A 12,224-nucleotide genomic window follows, 5' to 3' on the forward strand; every position below is an offset into this window, starting at 1 on the left:
CAAGTAAAGGTCTCACCTTTTCTAATCAAAGCAATACAGTAGCGTCCCTAAATAAATCTGCCATATCTGCCTATAATAATGCAGGGACAACTTACAGGAATATTGTTTTTGTGCAAGCTCAAAGACCACCTAATAGTAGATATTTTTAAAACTACATTGAAAACATGAAGTTTTACAAGCACAATCTGAGAGAAGAAAACAAAACACTGACATCTTTAATCGTGCATGATTGGACTTAACTGGACTTCGACCAGAAACGCTGCTCTAGTTCAAGTTTTTCTCAAAACTGGGATTTGATTTTTGTCTCAGAGTTTGTGTTGGTGTCAGAATGTCCTTTGTTATGATTGGAAACACGGCGTGTGTTTGGTTCCAGACTGCAACGGGTAAGAACATAATCTACATATTTATAACTCTGTTTGATATCCATTAATTTTATCTTTGATATATGTATTGGTGTGTGTGTGTGTGTGTGTGTGTGTGTGTGTGTGTGTGTTTTCTGATTGATGTGCATTATGTTTCATCTCAGCATAAACTGCGACTGAAGATTAAAGGAAAATGGTGATTCAGCAGAACACGCTTAGAGTTGGTTTGCACGTAAGCAAGATAAGTGAAAACAAAAATGCGCACACACACACACACACACACACATGCATGCAGTGACTGAATCTTTTTCACATGTGTTTCATCTGGCTGATCTGTTGATCTGTGTTTGCTTAAAAATCATACACTGCAGATTCTCAAATTTAAATGAGCTTCATCAGTATGAAATATTTCAGCATCTTTGCCGAAGAGCATGGTGACAGTCTTGAAGAATGATATATCGCTGAGCAAAGTGGTGTCATAAAATTACAATCAATTAATCGATGAGCAATGTATTGTTATTTGTCTCTCCTGTCTCCGGTTAACAAAAGAGGTTATTTATCTTTCTGTTTTATTTCTGCCTCTTTCTCTCTCCCTCTCTGTCACTTGTCATCTTGAAATCTGCATGCAGCAGCATCCATCATATGTAATCATAGTATGAAATCCTTACTCCAGGGGGCCGTATGAGCCTTATCTAGACACAAACACAAACACAGATTGCATTTTAAATCAGACCCCGAACACAGCATGCCTGTTATGAATGGTGTATGATGCATTTGCAGCACCTCTGGCCAGCAGCCTTCATCATTCTGCTCATTGTGAATGTGTTGCGGCCTATAACTGGAGTTGAACATGTCTAACCATAACTAAGCTATAGTTGTAGTTAACTGAGCTGTAGTTAACTTAGGTTTGGGAGCAGGGACACGCATCAACCACACCTCTTATCAATTCAATCAGGAGAGACGTTGTTGCAGATATGCAAACATTTATTTGTAAGAAACATCGCAAAGTAAGACAATACATATAATATTTTTTGGAGACTAGACTCCATCTTAGAAGGGGTATATATATATTATTGAGGTTTACAGACAACCAAACATATCCCCCAATGGAGTCTAGACACTGGTGGTGGCGACTAAAATCCGTTGACCGGAAGACCAAAAGGGAGCAGTCAGCCGGATAAGACCGAGACACTGTGGTCGAAGAAGCCTAGGGGCAGAAGGGGAGGAGGCGGGTCACACTCTCGTCTGAAACGACAACTGACAGAAGCAGGAGAGAGAACGGCTTTAAAACAAGGTAGTCAAGCTGTGATTGGCTTAAACATACGTGCCCGATTCTGATTGGTTTACACGAACATAACACCCACCCACCAGCTGATCAGTTTAAGAGAAGCGAGTAAACGTAAATGACGTCTCCCTGACAGAATTTATGCTGAGCTACAATAGTCAGGTCTACTTTAGTCTGGCTCAACAGATGTACAATCCTGGAATAAAGCCTGACCTCCAGATGTTCCTCCCCTCACACTACCTCCGCTTTCGGGGTTTAGCGCTGCCCAGGATAGTTGTGATTGGTGTAAAGAAACACAAACCAGGGTTTTTTCCCCTATCCCAGAATAGACAGGCGGTGTAGCCAGACCATACTCCATTGTTACACAGCGCTGTGGAGATAGGTTAGGGCAATGTGAGACTAATGACTGATTCTGCGGTGGCTCAACGCAGAGCTTTCGCTGTAGCCTACATAAGTGTCCTGTAAGTCTATGCTTGCGCACTGGTGTCTGTGTCGATCTCTTTAAGAGAATAGCAGGGCCGGGGTGTGTGTGCGTGGAGAGTGTGTGGTAGAGCAAGTGAGAGAGTGACAGCGATAAGCTTCGGAGCGAGTGCCGACTCAGAGTCATAGTGAAAGAAACGTAACTCGTTGTGACCCTGCGGTGGCCAATCATGTAACCAGAAATCAGACTTGTCAGTCTGTGTAACAGCTTCTTTCTCTCTTTCCCCGTGAAATAACGCTGCTTTTACTACTTTTAAAAAGTACTTTTACTTTTACTTTCAGAAAAAATGGAAAACAGTAATTATAAAATATAAAGTCTACTTGTGCTTCATTGGGGGGTTAAAGCACACAGCAGGACGTCATACAAATAGGCCATTTAAGTGACACAAGCACCGACGCACAACCCTGCAGCCAATCAGTGGGTCGCTTTTTCTGGTCTGAATAGACCCAAAGGCTACATTTCCATTGCTACATTTTAAGGGGAGTTTTGAGCCAAAAGCGATGTCAGTGCTCGAAAGTGTTTTTAGCTCCAGTAAAAAAAACTAATCTGCGTTGAAACTAACATGCCCAAACCACATATTTCATGAACATTCTCATACACTGGGCATGTGCATGCCGATTTAAACAGGAGGCAGCATGTACAGTATACTCGTTAGTAGCTTAGTACGTTAGTAGCTTAGTCTTGGAGAACTTCGTGACCGATTAGACCCAATCAGGCGACAAAACTTTTGCATCAGTGTCAGTGTTGCCAACGGTCTCAGTTTGCGGCCGTTGAGACTGCAACGCAACCCTGCAGATTCCAAACCAAAACGGGGTCAGAAGTGTTTTCAAATGTCTCCGGTTTAGGGGCTCGGAAACGCCAAAGCAGGGGGAATGCGAGGTGTAAACCAAAATGTAGCAATGGAAATGTAGCCTAAGCCTACTTATACCTGATCAACCTTTCCTGCCCTGTTTGTCTCAGTTTTCTCAACCCACACTCACTTTCCCTCCCCCTCACGCATTACCCTCATTACCCCATTACATCCCTCCCCCTGCTCATCCCTAATCTTATTCATTGACCCTCTTAATAAATTCCGGCATACCTCTCCCATCGCTCCTTCTCCAGGTACTGCCTGGGGCTTGTAATTGGCCTTGGATGACTACGGTGACTCCCCCACACTGAATCTCCCCGTCCTTTATACATCCATTCCAGACCGGCCTAAATGGACAACTTCCTCCCCACACGTTCATCCCCTTTACTCACATTCCTTGATCCATCGTCAACATCCTACACCCCTTATGTCATCAAACCATTAAAAATCACTCTGTTTGTGGCTTGGTTCTTGCTAGTGAAATATTCGCTTTGATCATTGTTGGACGTGAAACAAATTAGAAGATGAACAACACCTGGCTTCAAGTCAAGAGAAGGAGTCTTAGTTGGGTTTTCATGCAGAAACAAATGTGTGCTACCTGCTGAAAAGAAAGCAGAGGTACACTTTGAAGTGACAGTGCTCCAGCTGCCAGACTATGAAAAACCATTAACCATGTCTTGCGCACCAAAACACAAAATAACTAGTGCACACCTATAAAAAGGACTCATATGCATGATACTGTTTTAAATGCAACAGAGATATATTTCTTTTTTATCCAAGAACAAAATACATCAATCCCTCAAATTAGTGCAAAGTATAAATACAGACAATTAATACATAACACAATAATTATTACTTAACACAATTCCCCCACTCTATTGTAATGTTGTTCAATAAATATAAGCCCATATGCAAACCATTATTATGGAAAAAACATTTTTAAATGACTAAATAAATAAATATATATTTAATCTGAACTTGCATTACTTATGTATATTTTATTTACACTGCTTTGTGTTTCTCTGCAGGGTTTTTCTGACCGTTTGAATTATAACATGTGAAGTTTGGTTTGTTATTCCTAGTGGAGACAAGAACATATGAAGAGCAGATCATTCAGGCATTTTGTGTACTTTACAAGTGCGACTAAAGATTTGAATTTCACGCATGCAACTTCTGGTATTAGATTTTCCATGTGGTTAGGCATGTTACATTTCAATTCTACTAAAGTAGTTTTAAATGCAAAAGCTACCACACATTTAACTGAACCCAAGCCAAGATTTTAAGCAAAACTATTTTGCCAGGGAAATACTTTTGTGCGCATGCACACGCACGCACGCATGCACGCACTTTTTCACTGCAATTTTGAGGATGTAGTAGGAGTGGTTATACTGTATGTGGATTTCTTTTTCCAAGTTTAATTTATTAATTAAAATGTATTTTAATGATGTTTTGATTAAATGTTATTTGAAGGCAGTTTGTCCTGAAGTTTTTCTACATGCATGATGGGCTTTATATAAAAAAGACTAAAACACCATGTCATGACTTTCCAGTCACAATCACATTTTTAACATGCTCATCTAAAAGATCATAAAACCTTATCAAAACCCAATGGATTATGTCACAAATGCAATTTCATCAATCTTAAAAACAGCTTTTCTGTGCTTATTAAAACCTGACACTGATTGACACTGGGAATATTAAACTTTTGAGTGGTAGATTGTAAACTGGCCACAACATCTATTTTACCAGACAGGGTAACCTTAGCATAACCTGATTATTTCTGCATTAAGCAACGTGACTTCTTAATTCATAGGATGGTGCAGCATTATCCCACACCATTGCTCCATCTGTTAGTTAATTATACACAACTGAGTGTCGTCAGGAGCTCTGTCTGGAGGATCAATAACTACAGTAAAGGAATAACCAGAGAATGAATACAGAGTTGCTACACTGAACTGCCTCATTTACAAGTAAAACCATTGACTATAACCTGCCCAGTGTTGGGGAATTTACTTTTAAAAAGTAGTGTTTGCTCGTTACTCGTTACTTCTTAAAAAAGTAATCCGTTACTTTACTTAGTTACCCCCTATGGAAAGTAACTTTTTATTTTACTTGTTACTTTCACGTTACTATCTTTGACCATAAAGCCAATCTCTGGTTTATCAGTGAAGTGTCTGAACTACACTGCAGATTCTCTACTCACAGAGTGACGGCTGATTCATTATGAACGAGTCCAGCGCGGGTTGAATGAACATCAGCAGGTCATCGGCGTTACAAGGTTAGTCTATACTATTTAATGTCTGTATCGAGTCGACTTGTTCCGGTCGCGTAGCCACGATGGTCCGTGCATTGTCGTTTTCTGGAAATCCTTGCATGTCCGTGCAAACGACACAAGTCAACAGCGGTCCGCTGCGTGTATGTATGAGGCTATCTCCACTAGGGTTGGGTACTGTTTGGGTTTTTACGATTCCGATGCCGAACCGGTACTTTTAAAAAGATTCTGATTCCTAAACCTTAATTCCTAAATTTAACAAATAACGGTTACACTATTAACAAGTAACAACAAAATAAATGTTGAGTTGGTATGCCAACCAGCTTCAAACTATAGCAGTTCTTTTGCAGAAAAATGACCATATTTGCCTTCTATGGAAAGATAGGACACCTCTCCTGACTTATGGCATGTCCTGCACAGGAGAAAACTCTCTCAGATGGTGTCCAAGAGGTCTGTACACACCAAGGTAGGAGTTTGAAAGGGCAGACAATTTGGGGAGGCTGTCCTGCCTCCCCCACCATCAGGCTACAGGGTCTCGTCCTGAACGATAGACTAGCAGAGTAAGTGTAATATGTTTACTAGCGATCACGTGCAGTCAGTGAATGGTTAATATGCTTTCATGTCCATTTTGGTGAGCCCAGAGGGAAAATATGGCATTTTAAAAGTAGCCTACATTTACGGATATTTTTACGTCAGTTTCAGAGCGTGTACAAAACGTCTATCAGCAGGGATTGTAGAGTGCATGTTGCAGAATAGCCACCGCAAGCGGGCACGTGCACCACTCGGCAGAAAAGGGAGAAAGAAAAAAAGAGTCTGCCGCTGTCCAGAGCGACAGAGGGGAAATATTTCAGTCGAAACCGAAATTTGCGTTCTAATCCGGTCCGAATACTACCATTTGCGTAGAAACCGGTTCCATAGTGGAACCGGGTTTCGGTACCCAACCCTAATCTCCACTGCACCCATCTGTGAGGTTGTCAGCTTTGTGTCTGCCTGACTCAGAGCGCTGTCCAGCAAAAAGCCACGAAGCTTAAAATGCTCTCAAAAGTTAGCTTTGGCTGTGCTACCAGCCTCTGTCACGTCCGTGTGGAACTTGTGAGCGCGCAGCTGAGAAGGCAGTGTCGCTGTTAAATCTGTCCCTGGGAAAAGTAACGTTGCGCCGAATTGAAAAAGAAACTACGTTTTGTTACCAAATTTTCAGTAGTAGCGCGTTACTGTACTGTACTGTAATGTGTAACACCCAACACTGAACATGCTTAAACCATACCTTAGTTGAAGCTGTATATGTTGTATTCTATTACACTGTTAAAAGACAATAATAACACAAGATACAAAAACTGAAATGTTTTGATTGTTTTAAGCCCCCCAACGTTTCCTTCCAGGCAGCACTGCCTGGAAGCCACTAGGATTAGGCAATGGTTAGGGTTAGGGTTAGGTGCCTTTAAGTCAACAGTGACAGCGCTGCCTTTAAGGAGACGTTGGGGGTTTAAAACCCCACTGAGTGTTTGGATCATTCTGGGGAAAATAAGGTCAGTGTACTGAAACTGTATTCTCACCACATTTTTTTATGCAACCAAAGAATGAAAAGGAATTGTTGCAGTGAACTAGCCTGGGAAAACCCTGACGAACTTCCGGCAAATTTGAGTCTGGCCAAGAGCCAATTCAAGCCCATTTCCAATTTTTGCAAATTGAGGCACCAATCGCAACCATTGATGACGATAGCGCAGCAACGGCAAGCAGCTTTTTGTTTTCATTCAACATGACGGTCACCGAAGCACAGCAACCCGTTGATACCACTGTCGCTGCTACGTCACCCGGATTGTTGGTCTGATTGGTTGAAGGACTATCCAATTGTGCCCAGAGGCATTTGAGCGATGTCCGGTTGGTTTCCCAGACCCACTCTCAGTTACAACTGAGAAGGGTCTGGTGTCAATCAGGCTAGCAGTGAAGTGTGTTGAACTGCAAATGACTGACTAATGAGAGGATTCCCTTAATTGTTATTTATTTGGCAGAAAGATATCATGTTTCAAGTTTCTCCAACACATTTTGAAGTTGATATTTTGAGCTAAGTGCTCACTGTCATCTTGTCTGCTTGTCAGTTTTTGGAACTCCAAAGCAGGCACAGCAGTGGAACCTTAGTGGAGCAAAGACTGAGCATACAACTAACTTTATTTATTAGGAGACATTGAGGTTCTTTTTTCCCTTGACTGATTGATCGATTGATTGAGACCCTTGTGAACATTTGGAACTGCCTCATATGACATGTTGGCTGCAGGCCCCCAGGAAGTGTGCCGGGCTTTGAACCAAATTGAACATAGTGACCAAACAGTGGACATGCAACACTCAGCCCGTCACGTGATGCGCTCTGGCCCAAAAATACTTTTTCCCATAGATTTACATGGCGAAAGAGACGTCTGTAAATCAGTAGATACATTTTTTTCATCGTCACAACCCCCGTGAAATGACTCATTTGTACTTTTAAAATTTAATCCATTCAGTGCGATAACATTTGGAAAGTCTAGAAGAGCCATACGGTAAAATCATTTGATCCCCATTGAAGTTAGAGAAGCGCTTAACCAGATAGCCAGCTCGGCGGGCGGAGGTCTCTAGTGCGTCTGCTCTATGGGCGGATGATAGCGCCAATCATCCAGGTAGTCTCAAAGGAATTCATTCCTCTCTTAGGAATGAACGGGGCTCTTCCCTTGAACGCCGGATCCAGTTCTTATAATCCATTCATGGTTGGCAACACTCAGGTGCGCTGTTTGGTGCTAATTCATGTGAAGTCTCTCCAAACTGGAACTTGGGCAGATGTGAATGCCACAGCACATAGGAGCTGGAAGGGAACCATCTGTCACTGAAATATTTGTTTTATCAGGAGCCACAGCAAAATGTTTGGGCTCTACTTATGACTTATAAATATAATTGCTGCATGATTGATAATGCACTGCTTGGACCCTGTAGGTTTAAGGTCCAGGACAACTATCCCACTTGTTCCCAACCCTTGAGGATTATAAAGCAAACTTATTTCCACTAAGGCCCATGCAGGTGTACACTAATGCAAAGTAATGGATGGAAACGTGAGATTGATTGGTAACCTCATTATCTGTTAATGGCTTGCATCTTCTTTGGATGGCCTGGTACCTGTGTACTGCAACTAAATAATATTATACCTGACTTTCAGAAAATGTTGTTGTCACACATCATCTTGTGTTAGTTTGGAGCTCCAAATTAAAGTAGCTGAAAACTTCATTATTAACCTGCAGTGCACAGGAGGGAACTGTGTGCAAGGTTTCACCATTGTGAATTGCAACGCTTATGTTTTATCGTAATAAACACCTTCCTACGTGATAGTGAAGTGAATGGCAAGCAGGCAGCACACATACCTCTCTTAGGCATACAGTGCTCACACCAGAGGCAATTAATTACTGTGCCTTTACCACCGCTATTAGGAAGCTGGATGTGTGTGTGTGTGTGTGTGTGTGTAGGTGTGCGCGAGCCTGTCTTAGTCTTATCTTAATGCAAGTAGACTGGTGGTCTGATGGGAGGATCTGTAAAAACAAAGTGATTAATGAATAATCCAGGAATTGTGCACACAAACACACACATGCAGGGTCGACGAAATAGCACATATCCTCACAAAAAATACATCAGGGCTCCCCAGTGTGTGTTTGAGTGTATGTATGTGTGTGTGTAAGACGGAGAGGCTGAGAGAGTTCATGTGAAGGGTGCATCGCTGGGTCCACATTTTCCCCAAAGGGCAACGGGATGTGTTACTATGACAAAAAGGAGTTTTAGAGGGTGGGTGGCAGGTAGAGGCAGAGAGGAGTCTCTCCACTGAATATTAATGACAGTCATACAGCGCAGAGCGATGTGTCTCTGTGTCTGTGACTTTGCCAAATATCAGTTTGATATCTCAACAGCAGGCTGGCTTCACCGCCAAAGGCTTGGAACTGTAGGATTGTGAAGAAGTGGAATTTTTGTCATTTGTTTGTTTTGGATTTATTTGTCACAGTGAAGGATCCATTTTTAGGTTCATGGTCCCCAGTGCATATCAATTTTTTATTGTGTTTTCTGTTGGTTTTCAAATTTTCAGGACATGTCTGACGAGGTAAATGTTATAACCATACCGTAGTATTACAGCTGTGCTATTGCAGCTAAAAGAATATGTTTAGCGCTCTGTTTGTTATGTGTGGCTGCTAATTAGGGTTTTACGAAAAAATATATATTTAAGTCTACATGTAGGCTTTACAACAGGGAATCATTTGTGTGAAACAGTTCAAATGTTTTCATGGCCAATTGAGTATATATTGTTTGTATTGTTAGAATAATTTTAGTATATCTGTAAATGTTTAAGCCCGGACAAAAGTGGTCATTTTCTGTAGAGTCCATCACAACACACTGCTAATAGAACTAAGATTAGTACCCTTCAGTGTGCTTCTGTCTGTAACACGGTTTTTAGCACATTCAGTACAATGACAAATAGTTTTAATCAGCAGATATTTCATACGCTGAATACAGATTTTTTTCTCCTGGTACTGCACATCTAACATGGGCACGTGAGATTTTGTGATTGTGAAACTGCGCATAAACAAAAGGTCTAAACATGATTATGAATTAGGCGTGATCACAGTTTTAGGTATATGCTGTGTGAGGAAGCATCAGAAGGTCTGCTTTGACTCCAAGTCTCCTGAGGACCAAACAGAGAAGAGGCACACACTGGCTGCGGCGTGAGCGTGTCAGCTGCGTGGCGTGTCCGTTTTTATTTCGGCTCACATGTTAACAGGTTAGAGCTTTCACACTGCCCGCGTGACACGCACGTCTCAAAAACGCATGCATGCTAGAAATAGGACCAACGCCTATTTTTCACGATACACGCAAGCATGTACGAAGCGTTTCCAGGCAAAATAGAATAGGAAAAGATGTTTATATGTCATTTTGACACAAATAAATTTCATTTATGACATGTTAATTTTTGAAAGTCTCTAGGTTTTCACATAAATGTAGATATAAATGTAATTTAAAAAAAATTTAAATAAATAATTAGCGATTTTCAAATATTGCACCTCTCAATACAGAACGAAATATTCTGTAGCCTATTTTGCCGTCAATACTGCCATCGTTGTCTTTGCTGTAATCAAATCAGTATATATTTATGTTTAACATGAAGTATACTACTGCTTGAGTGCAGTTTATCAGTGGGAAACATACATGTGTACAGACAAGGCTAGCAGCAGCAGCGCCGCGTCAGACACGTTTCTGGTGTGCAAAGACATAGGAAACGCCACGCAGCTGACACGCAACGCGCAAAGGCACAGAAGGAAAAGAACAAACTGAACTTAAAGGCTTGAAAAATGTAAACAACTGTATGTCTGTAAAAAGGAGGTATGGCCCAGTTCCTCTCAAACTCAAATAAATTACATGCAAATAGGTCTTAATTAATCTTATAATAGCTAACAGCTAATGATTTTAGGACATACGAAATCAGGTTTGAATAGGAAGGACCTAGGGATGGAAATGTTTTTTTAGTATGAAAAAGTATAAATACAATGCACAAACAATGAGTTATGCAGGAAGTTGAACCATGACTCAGGATGAAAAAGGACAATCCCTGTGTTTTTTAAAGGGTACATTTTTATGAATGGCAGTGCCTTACAGAGATTTGGTAGATTAGTATTATTTTGGAGATATGACAAAACTTACGTACTTCATGAACACAGACAGACAATTTAACACACAGATCCAGTGTTGCCCACTTTGTTCATTGGAAAGTAGTTAAAGCCTGCTCGAAAAGCCGCTATACACCCTCATTTGCATTTTCCTAATGTCATGAAATAACTATTTACGTCTGTAAAATTGGTTAAAAGATGAAAGTACAAAAAAATTAATCAAGCTAAACTTAACTTACTCTAACTAGCTTTATCGTAAACTATTTTTTAGGATGCTATAATCTCATCAATATGAATCCAAATATACCTCTTATTTTAAAATATTTCCCATGAAGGCTGATGTATAGACTGTGGAGCTGAAATGCCATCCACTGCTGGGATTGCTCAGCTGCCGCCGGAAATTCGGCCGGATGTCTTTCATTTCGGCCGGATGTCTGGTACCTTCTGCTTTCTTTGTGTTGGAATTTTAAAACAAGTACCTTCCCGAGGCTATTTTGTAGAGGCACCGTTGCTCCGTTGCTCCGTCCGACGCTTAGCACAAGACGATTGTGATTGGCTTAACGAAATGCCAATAAACCAGAGCAAAGGTCTGGCAAAGTGAGACTAATATAGAACCTATATAAACTCAGGCAGGTAAAACTGGCTGCTTGAGAATCAGGCAATCAGGAGCGGCGCTGCGCTCTGCTGTTCACTGAAGAAGACTGCTTAAGTTTCAGTTTCGGGAAAGTTTGGAAGAGAGAGCTGGCGTCAAATGACTGATCAGTTATATATATAATATATAGATAAAATAAAACGCTGCATATTAACGGAGGTGTTGCTTGGCAAGCCTTACGTGTCTCAATTGGAAACCATTGTATGTTGTTCTTGCACAATGTGTAACGTTGTTTATGTTAAGCAAGAATTCTGCAATTCATAATTATTATATGTTCAGCTTAATTTAGCATGTGGTGTATCGTTGCAATTAATGTGCAGCAAATTAATCTTTGAAGAGATATAGTGTGCTAAAGCCTGTCTAAGTTTTGTATTTGCTTAGTAATAAGCATTTATTATGACACTGCATTTAAGTCATATATAACAAAATTATAATGTAACTTCTTGATTGTATTTGTTATAATATATACCTGCTAGACATGTAATCATTATTTGACATTTATATAGTCTACATTTGACTGATTTATGCCTGTATCTCTGTTTAAGAACCACACACACACTTGAACATTTATTCCAATAAAACACCTAAAAGGAACATCTTGTTGGCATTCCGATCGATGCCCCCTGGTGGCCACAACCTTTTACAGACCAACCGAAACA

This window comes from Perca fluviatilis, chromosome 3 (assembly GCF_010015445.1).
Source record: "Perca fluviatilis chromosome 3, GENO_Pfluv_1.0, whole genome shotgun sequence".
NCBI classification, from domain to species: domain Eukaryota; kingdom Metazoa; phylum Chordata; class Actinopteri; order Perciformes; family Percidae; genus Perca; species Perca fluviatilis.